Genomic DNA, 9,476 nt, shown 5'->3' on the forward strand with positions numbered 1-9,476 from the left:
AGGACTTGACATGATCTTCTGGTATCATTTCATATTCACTATAACTACTAGACATTCTTGTTCTAACGACGGCAACGAGTATCATGCTATTCATTTTTATGATACAACCTTCTTAAATTAGTATAATATTTATCAGTCAAATTTTATATTAACCTTGTACTTTATCATTAAAAATTTCAAGCATAAACAAATTTCTTTATTTTATTCCCTTTAACACTGATAATTTTCTAGCTTCACTTTCAACCAATGATAACACGACATACAGTCAATCTACACTAGTGTTTAGAATCTTTGAAAAAAGGACAAAGGAAAAAAGAAAGAACCAATTTACTATTTAAGAGGATTCAATTGGATCGTCTTGTTAGAATTTCTAGCTCTGCCACTTGTATCATTACAAAAGAAATTTAATAAAAAATCATTACAACGAGCGAATGTAGCCGTTGATTGATCTATCAATGAAAAAAAGCTAAGTGAAATAGAGCAGAATAGCTAAAAAATATATCTCTATTTAACCTAAGAAATAAAGCGACAACATACCAGAGCTACAAACGGTCTGTTGTATCTTCAAGATACATTGTGTTTGATAAAAAATCAATACCAATGGTAGCCTGCATAACATAATAAAATAATATCATATAACTAAAAATCATAGAATATTCTAATTATATGCTTCTGGAAATCACCTTTCATCAACCCATATTACATATGTCCCTGTAAGAACTTACGAGTTATTAGATAGTTAGTTATAGTAACGCAGGTATTGGTGATACATGGATTAGTTATAAGGAATCAATGCATTATTTTATGCAGGTATTAGTCATCCAGAGTTTAGTCTCTCACCTAGATTCCCTGATAACTTATACATGTATTACCTATTTGAGTTTCTAAATTGCATGCTGAATATCCTATTAAATTTATTAGAATAAGAGTAGAAATAGAAATACCATATAAAATACTACTTGAAAATGAATTGTAATGCATTGTCCATAAATATGGTGTCAATATAATTACATAGATACAAAATTCAATAATATTTTTCTTCATTATTTCTCACATGGTATCAACATTGGTGAGAAATTTTAGAAAAAGAAAACTCAGTCATCGCGCATCAATTTTTGCTGACTGGCCTCTAAATCACACAAGGCTTGGGTACACATAGATGACCTAATAGTACATGATATAATGAATGCTTTGGTATCACCTTTTTCTATGCCAAGGACCTAGTTGTGATTGCACTGCAGTGGTGTACAACCTCAACATCCTCAAAAGTTGCTCATTTCTTTCTTATGACTAACTATTTTATGAACCTGGCTTATCCAGGTATCTACTCTAATGCCTTAAGAAGAGGAATATTCAAACTCAATTCTCTCAGCATCATAATGAACCGTTTGAGCTTACTTTTCTCTTATTTCTGTATCAGTCACTGATGAAAAGGCGAGGGTGGTCTCAGAATTTGTCTTACCTCTAGCTCAATGATTGGACCCTTACCTTTATCTTTATCAATTGTATCTGTGTCATGTTCTACCTTCACTGACTTGGAAGTATGTCACTCAGCATTAACAACTTTTGCAGCAGGTATTGTGGATCCATAGTAGTGATACCACTCCTCGTGGTAATAGCAAGTACGTGACTATTATTTTTTATATTTTGCACCGTGTTTCTTGAAAGGGTACCTGGCTGTCTCTATTTTAGAGCTGTTGACATCTACCAAAATTAGTGTTCCAGCTTCTTGATAGCAGTGGCATGTGACCCGACCTTTTGGGTCAATCCTGAAATATCAATCTTTATCTCTTTAAGGCTGGTCTCTTGATTTTATTAACTCTTCACCAATTTAGCAAGCATATCTTCCATTCTAGATTCTTCATCATGTCTACCAGGTGGAATGTATCTATCTCCCTTCTCTGTATAGTCATACTTCTTCCTTCAGTCACTATCTTACTCTTTGTTATGGTCTTTGTACCTATCATAATAGTTTCGACCTTGGTTCTCTTGGGCTCGAAAACTTTCTATCTAACGATCCAGGTAGTTATATTCCTCTTCTAATTCAAACTCATATGCTTTAGAAGCGACCCATATGCTGCTACTATATTCCCTTTCTCAAAACTTATTTCTGCAAACTGCTTTGCTAGCACCCCTAAATCAGTTATGAGTATCATAATTACTTGTGCTACTGTATCATCAACTGATCTCTGGTCACAGGAAGCTCCAATAACATAAGTACCAAATCCCCTCTTAGCCTCCTGAGTATGCCGCCCTTGGTTAGTGAGTGAGATCCGATCTAACATCTCTGAACCTTTTTCCTAGTGTAGTCTCATAAAAGCACCTCTAGAGATGATGTCTTCCATGTCACTAGAGCTGATGTTCAGGGCTCTGTAGAATATCTGTGATAAGATTTTTCTTAAATACTAATGATTAGGCACTAAGTTCAGCTTCTTATTAAACCTGAACCGAGCCTCGTACATGGATTCTGACTGAAACTGCCTGAAATTATAAATCTCATCCTTAAGCTAAAATATCCTTGACAGTTGGGAGAACCTATTTAAGAATTATTTATACAACCCATTCCAAGTCGTGATAGAGCCTCTTGGCAATTCCCCTAAACATAAAGATGCTTCTTTTATAAGTGAGAAGGGGAAAAACCTCAGTCTAAGTGCTTCCTAATTTACCTAATGATTGGTATACGAGTTACAGATTCCAAAGAAATTTGCAAGGTACAAATTTGCATCATCGGTACGTAATCCTACAAACACACCCTTTAAATTTTGAAGTTGGATCATAGCACTCATGATGTTAAATTTTATGCCTGGGGGCAAAACAGGAGGTACTATGGCTCCATTATCCGTCGGATAAACATATCCCATATTATCCTCATAATTTATATATGGATACACATACTGATATGCTGGGATAACTTGAAAATGGTCACCTCTAGCTCCCTCTAGCTCTATTTTGATTCCCACAAAGTGCTACTTGGTGGTCTACTATTTGTCTCTACTTAGCTATATCTGTATCCCTAGCTATTCTCTAAGCTTTTTCCTCTTCTCTTCTTTTGACTTTTATTTGAGATAAAAGATCACACATCCGACGATCAATAATATCTTGTACCCCATCTATAGGAGGCACAATATCACAAACCCCTTTTGGATTATCACCTCTTTTCTCCTCAGATGTCCTACCAAGTGTTTGTAGGATCCTCTCTAGATACAAATTGACTAAGAGTAGGGGATTGCCTTTAATCTGTATGCTATGCATACACCGGCGTATGCCCAGCTAAGAACAAAAAAAAACTAAAAAATAAAAAACTACAATAACCTCAATCTATAAATCAATACTGCGTTACCTAACAACGACGCTAATTTCTTTGATGACGTCTAGGCAACAACTCTTTTTAGGTGATGATACGGTCACTATCAAGATATAGTAACCTAACAAAGGTTGGGGTTGAATTCCAAAGGAACATATGGTTTGACAGATCTCAGTAGTTACAGTCTATGGGCAAAATAGAAAAGTAAATGGGGGGATTTGTTTGTAGTAGTCTCGAACATAGAACAATATTAACTTGGTTGAAAATTAGTTGTAAGTGAACACTAAGATTGTGTGTCCCCTGGATACTCAACTCTGTAGGTTTCTTATGCATTGTCGAACCAACCCAATACGTGGTATGGAAAACTAATAAGTTATGTACCTCCTACAGTCATTTGGACGAGTAAGAGGATTTCATCCTTTACCTATTGAGTCTCAAGATGCCATATTCATAAGCCTTACCCTGGTCCCAGTTAACTATCACCTTTTGAGTCTCAAGTTATTATATGAAGGACAATAATTATTTATATATATCATTGTGCTATAATGAATCGAATATTAGCACGCTAAATTACTATTGTCTTTATATTTTCCTAGTTACTACTCCTTTATTAGAGCAAGTAGTAATATCTAGGTGGGATCATAATGTGTGCACCCATCAAGAAATCAATCATATCAATGATAAAGCAATACATGCCATGGGTATAGGTTTTCCATCAATAATCACACTTCCCTTATTTCATCAATCTGCCAAGGTTTCACAATCCTAGCTATGGATTTAAGTCACTCATGATTGTGAAGAGATCAATAACATTCATATTGGAAACCAAAGATGAAATCACAATGATAAGATAAAAGAAATCCACAACTATAAATTGAATAATTAAGCAAAGCAAATACAATGAAATCCCAAGATCAAAGATGGATCTTAAAATTAAATTATGTTTCTAAGTGTTAAAAGTGGTGAACCTCTACTAAAAAGTACATAAAGTGTATTATAGTACAAGAGAAAACCCAAAAAACTAAGCTTGAACGGAATAGGAGAAATCATGCCTGCACTCTGCCCTGGGCGTAGGTACCAACCGCAAGTACCAGATGAGATTTTTCCTGCAAGTTGAATCTCGATATTTTGGACTTTATGGTACCCGCTTTGTCTATCTGTGGTCCATTGGTCAACATATGGTTTGTAGGTTGACTTAGTTGGTGCCAGGAGTAAGTTTTTTAGCTCTACTTCAAATCTCGAACATGCATTGACCATGATCAAACTAAAAAACATCCCAATCATCCATAATCGCTCGAAAAGTGGCCAAGAATACCTTTTTTCACCATTTCTATGAACTTATCATTCAAATAATGATTTCCTGCAAAACATACCTAAAACGGATCATCTCTAACAAAAAGGCCTCAAAAACTTGCCTTTTTTTGTTTTATGCATTGAAAGTACTATATTTCTATAGCACATCAGATACCCTCTGATCGACATTTTGAATTGTTCCTTTTCTATTAGGAATTCTTTTTTGATATTCTGATAAGTTTTACCCTAAATCTGATGACTTCATATTTTCTCCAATGAGTTTTCTGCAATATCAAACATCCAGATTTTATTTCTTGTTATTTTCAAGTCAAAATTCACAAGATATCTTTTGGATATGATATGTTTGGCTAAAAAAATATTGGAAGTGGAAGTTCAGGTCCTATGATCACTTTTGAATCATTAATCAGAAGTTCAAATTATTTAGCCTGAGTTTCCTCGATTGAGTTATAGTGCAAAGGTCAAGTTGTCCAAAGATCAAGGATAGTGTTAAAGATGAAAAGGAAAAATCTAGTGAGTAAGAAGTGAAAGACAAAGAAAAATGGGAGAAGTTTGAAGTTCAATTATGTAGTCTCTTATGGCGATCTATTAATTCCAAGTTGATACCCTTGTGTCGCCCATTCCAGGCTGCTATTTAGTTTGGGAAAAGCCTCACGTTTTATACACTAATGACATATCTCAATTTTATAATGTGATATCTCGAATGACCAACTTGAATAAACAAGAATCCAATATGTATACTTACTTGGGACAGGTACAAGCACTCATGGACGAATATAAATCATTAATGCTCGTCATTGCGAATGTTGAAAAACAAGAAGCACATAGACAGATATTGTTTTTACTTATTACACTTGTTGTACTTTATATTGACCATGATTCATTATGTCATCAAATTTAAGCTAGTCCTATGTTTCCTATAATTGACGAGTTATCCTCTTATCTACTTCGTCTTCCTACACCTTCCAGTCATAAAGTAATTTTATCACCCATTATTGACTCCTCTATTCTGCATCTCAGACTATAGAATAATAAATATATCAACCTATGGAGAATCAACAAGAAAAAAGTCATTTTAGAAAATCTCTAACTAAGTGTAGTTATTGTCATAAAATTGGATACACATAGATATATGTCATATATTGTATGGTCCACTACCTAGTTATGATCCTATTATTGTATAGGAATGTAATGAGTTCCTTCAAAATCGAGCAAGTAATAATACATCTCCATATTCCAATCAACCATTCAATAATTCTTATATTGCTCAGACAAAATATTATGAGTTCCTTCAGTATCAAGCAAGTAAGCAAACATCTCCAAAAGTAGCCTCAGTTGCTCCGCCTGATGCTTCTAGTAATTTTTTTTTTAGTGTTTCATAGTCTAGTATGCTTAAATCATGTATCATGGACTCAAGTTTTTCTTATTATTTCTAGTAACAAATCACTTTTGGCTGATATTGTTCACTCACAATTTCTTTTTGTTATTACTTTAGCCTATGGGATCCAAAACAAATAAAAGAAGTGGGACAAGCCAAACTCCTATTTTTTGTCACTTTAGACACCATTTTTTATGTCCTTGGTTGTACTTTTCAATCTTGCATCTATTATTCATTTAACACGTGCCTTCATTGTAGTGTAACTATTATTGATGATTCTTTTCTAATGCAGGACCGCGGTATGGGACAAACAATCGACACAAGACATGAATCACAAGGCCTTTAATATCTTACCTCTTCAAGTTCCTTCATAACATGCTCCATCATAGAAGCTCTAAAACTAATTCATAAATGTTTGGGATATCTGAGTCTATCAAAGCTATAAAAACTGATGACTAGTTTGTCTAGTTTATTCATATTAGATCATGAGTGGTGTTAACTCAGGGAACATACCCGTGATAATTTTTCACTTAGTATTTAGAGTTGTTTAGAATTTATTTTCTCATTAGTTCATTTTGATATTTGGGGTCCTAGTAGAGTTAGTTCACCCTTAGTTTTTTTGTTATTTTATTAGTTTCATAGATGATTTTTCAAGATGTACTTGTGTTTTCTTAATGAAAGATTGTTATGAGTTATTTTCTATATTCAAATTTTTTATGCTAAAATACAAAATCAATTTGGTGTTTCTATTAGTACTTTTCGTAGTGATAATACCTTAGAGTAGTTATCCTCCTAGTTTTAGGAGTTTATGATCCATCAAGGAATTATTCACCAGGCACCTTTTCCATACACCCCTCAGTAGAACGGTATAGATAAAATAAAGAATTGGCATCTTTTTGAGACGACTCACACTTTTCTCATTAAATTCCATGATCTGTTGAATTTTTGAGGTGATGCAGTTTTTACATATTGCTATCTAATTAATAGAATTCCATAATATTCTATTCAGAATTAGGTTTCCCATTCTATACTATTTCTATAATCACATCTCCACTCTATCCCCCCCGTGTATTTGGGAGCACATACTTTGTTCATAAATTAGCCCCAAAAAGATAAATTAGCCCTTCGTTTTATCAAATGTGTCTTTCTTGGTTACTCCCGAGTTTAAAATGGGTATCATTGTTATTCACTATATCATCGTAGCTACTTTATGTTTGCCGATGTTACATTTTTTAAATATCAACCTTACTGTACATGTTTCAATCATCCTGATATCTTTGAGGTCTAACTCGTGTCTCCAGTCTTACCCGCACCAACCTTTAAGGAATTGATGGTTACTTCTATATCTCAATCTGTAGTTCCATCACTTTTAACTTATCATCGCCATCCACATCTAATATTTTCTAGATAATTCATGTCATGCGCTAGATATTGCTCCTGCTATGAACTTGCCTCCTTTTATCCAATTAGTGGCACTTCAAAAAGGTATACGTTCCACTCGTAATGCTTACGCATATTATATTTTCTTGAGTTATCATTGTTTATCATTACCCTATTATGATTTTGTATTATATTTGTCTGTGTTTCCATTCCTAAGATACCAAGTGAAGTACTTTCTCATTCAAGATAGATGCAGGCTATGATAGATAAGATATCTCATTTACATACGAGTGGTACTTAAGAGCTTGTTTTCCTTCCTGCAAGTAAATCTACTGTTAGTTGTCATTGGGTTTATATAGTCAATGTTTGTCTAGAAGGTCAGGTTGATTGGCATAAGCTCTCTCTGTTGCTAAAGTATATATGCAAATATTTGGACTTTATTATAGTGTCACTTTCTATCCCGTGGATAAAATATCATCTGTTTATCTTTTCATATCTATTCTTATCGTTTGTCATTGGCTTCTTTATTAGTTGGACGTTAAGAATTATTTTCTGCATAGCGATCTTAAGGAAGAAGTCTTTACAGATCAACCACGTGGTTTTGTTGCTCAGAGAGAGTCTAGAAGCCTTGTATGTCGATTGTGCAGGTCACTCTATGGTCTGAAATAGTCACCTCAAAACGGGTCTGGAATGTTTAGCACAGTAATATAAGAGTTTGGCATGATTCGCAATGGAGATGATCACTTACTGTTTTATCAACCTTCTAAAATAAATACATTTATATTTTTATTGGTTTATGTTGATGATATTGTTATCAACAAAAATGATCAAGATGGTATCACTACCTTAAAGCAATATCTCTTTCATTATTTCTAGACTAAAAACCTTGACAAATTAAAATATTTTCTAGGTATTGAGCTCGCTTAGTCCAGATCAGGTATTGTCATTTCTCAATACTAGTATGCCTTGGACATTCTTGAAGAGACAGGAATAATGGGATGTAGACCCATTGACACTCCTATATATCCAAATGCTAAACTTCTTTTAGGACAAGGAGAGCCACTCAGTGATCCGAAAGGTATAGATAGTTAGTTGGAAAGTTGATTATCTCATAGTGACTAGACCTGACATATCTTTTCCTATGGGTATTGTAAGTTAGCTTATGACTTCTCTCCGTGATAGTTATTGGGATGCAGTTGTTCATATTCTGCAATATATAAAGTTAGTTCTAGTTAAAGAACTACTCTTCGATGATCGAGGACATAAGCATATTATTAGATATACAAATGTTGTTTAGGCAAGATCACTCTCTGATTGATGTTCTACATCTGGATATTATGTTTTAGTAGGAGGTAATTTGGTGTCCTAGTAAATAACAAAATAGGGTATGGTTGATCAATCTAATGAGAAAGTAGAATATCGAACAATGGTTGTAGCAACTTATGCGCTAGTTTGGATCAAATAGCTGTTAAGAGAACTAAAAGTTGGAGAAACCTCCAAGATAAAACTTGTGTTTGATAATTAACTAGACCTTCATATCACATGAAATCCAGTGTTTCATGAGAGGACTAAGCATATATAGATTGATTGTCACTTTATCAGAGGAGATATTCTCAGGAGATATTGTTACAAAATTTGTGAAGTTAAGTGATCAACTTGAAAATATCTTCATCAATCCCCTCACCAGTCCTCGTACTAATTACATTTGTAACAAGTTAGGTATATATGAATTGTATTCATCATCTTGAGGGGGAGTGTTAGAATATGAGTAGGAATAGAAATAGTATCTAAAATCCTACTTGGAAAAGAATTGTAATGTAGTGTCTCTAAATAGGGTCTCAATGTGATTATCTAGATACACAATTCAATAATATTTTTCTCCATTATTTTTCATAATTTTTATATATGGATATCTTACTCCTAACTACCTATCATATTACAATGCAGGATTTATTACCTTGTCATGACCCAAACACATCATGAGTGGCACCCACACTAACCCTTCGATGGAAGAATCAACTAACCCTAACATTTACCATATTTAGCAAAAATTAAAACAACTAATCAAATTTCATCATCACAAAATAATATCCAAGTCAAAAT

This window comes from Capsicum annuum, chromosome 12 (genome assembly GCF_002878395.1).
Source record: "Capsicum annuum cultivar UCD-10X-F1 chromosome 12, UCD10Xv1.1, whole genome shotgun sequence".
In the NCBI taxonomy this organism is placed as follows: domain Eukaryota; kingdom Viridiplantae; phylum Streptophyta; class Magnoliopsida; order Solanales; family Solanaceae; genus Capsicum; species Capsicum annuum.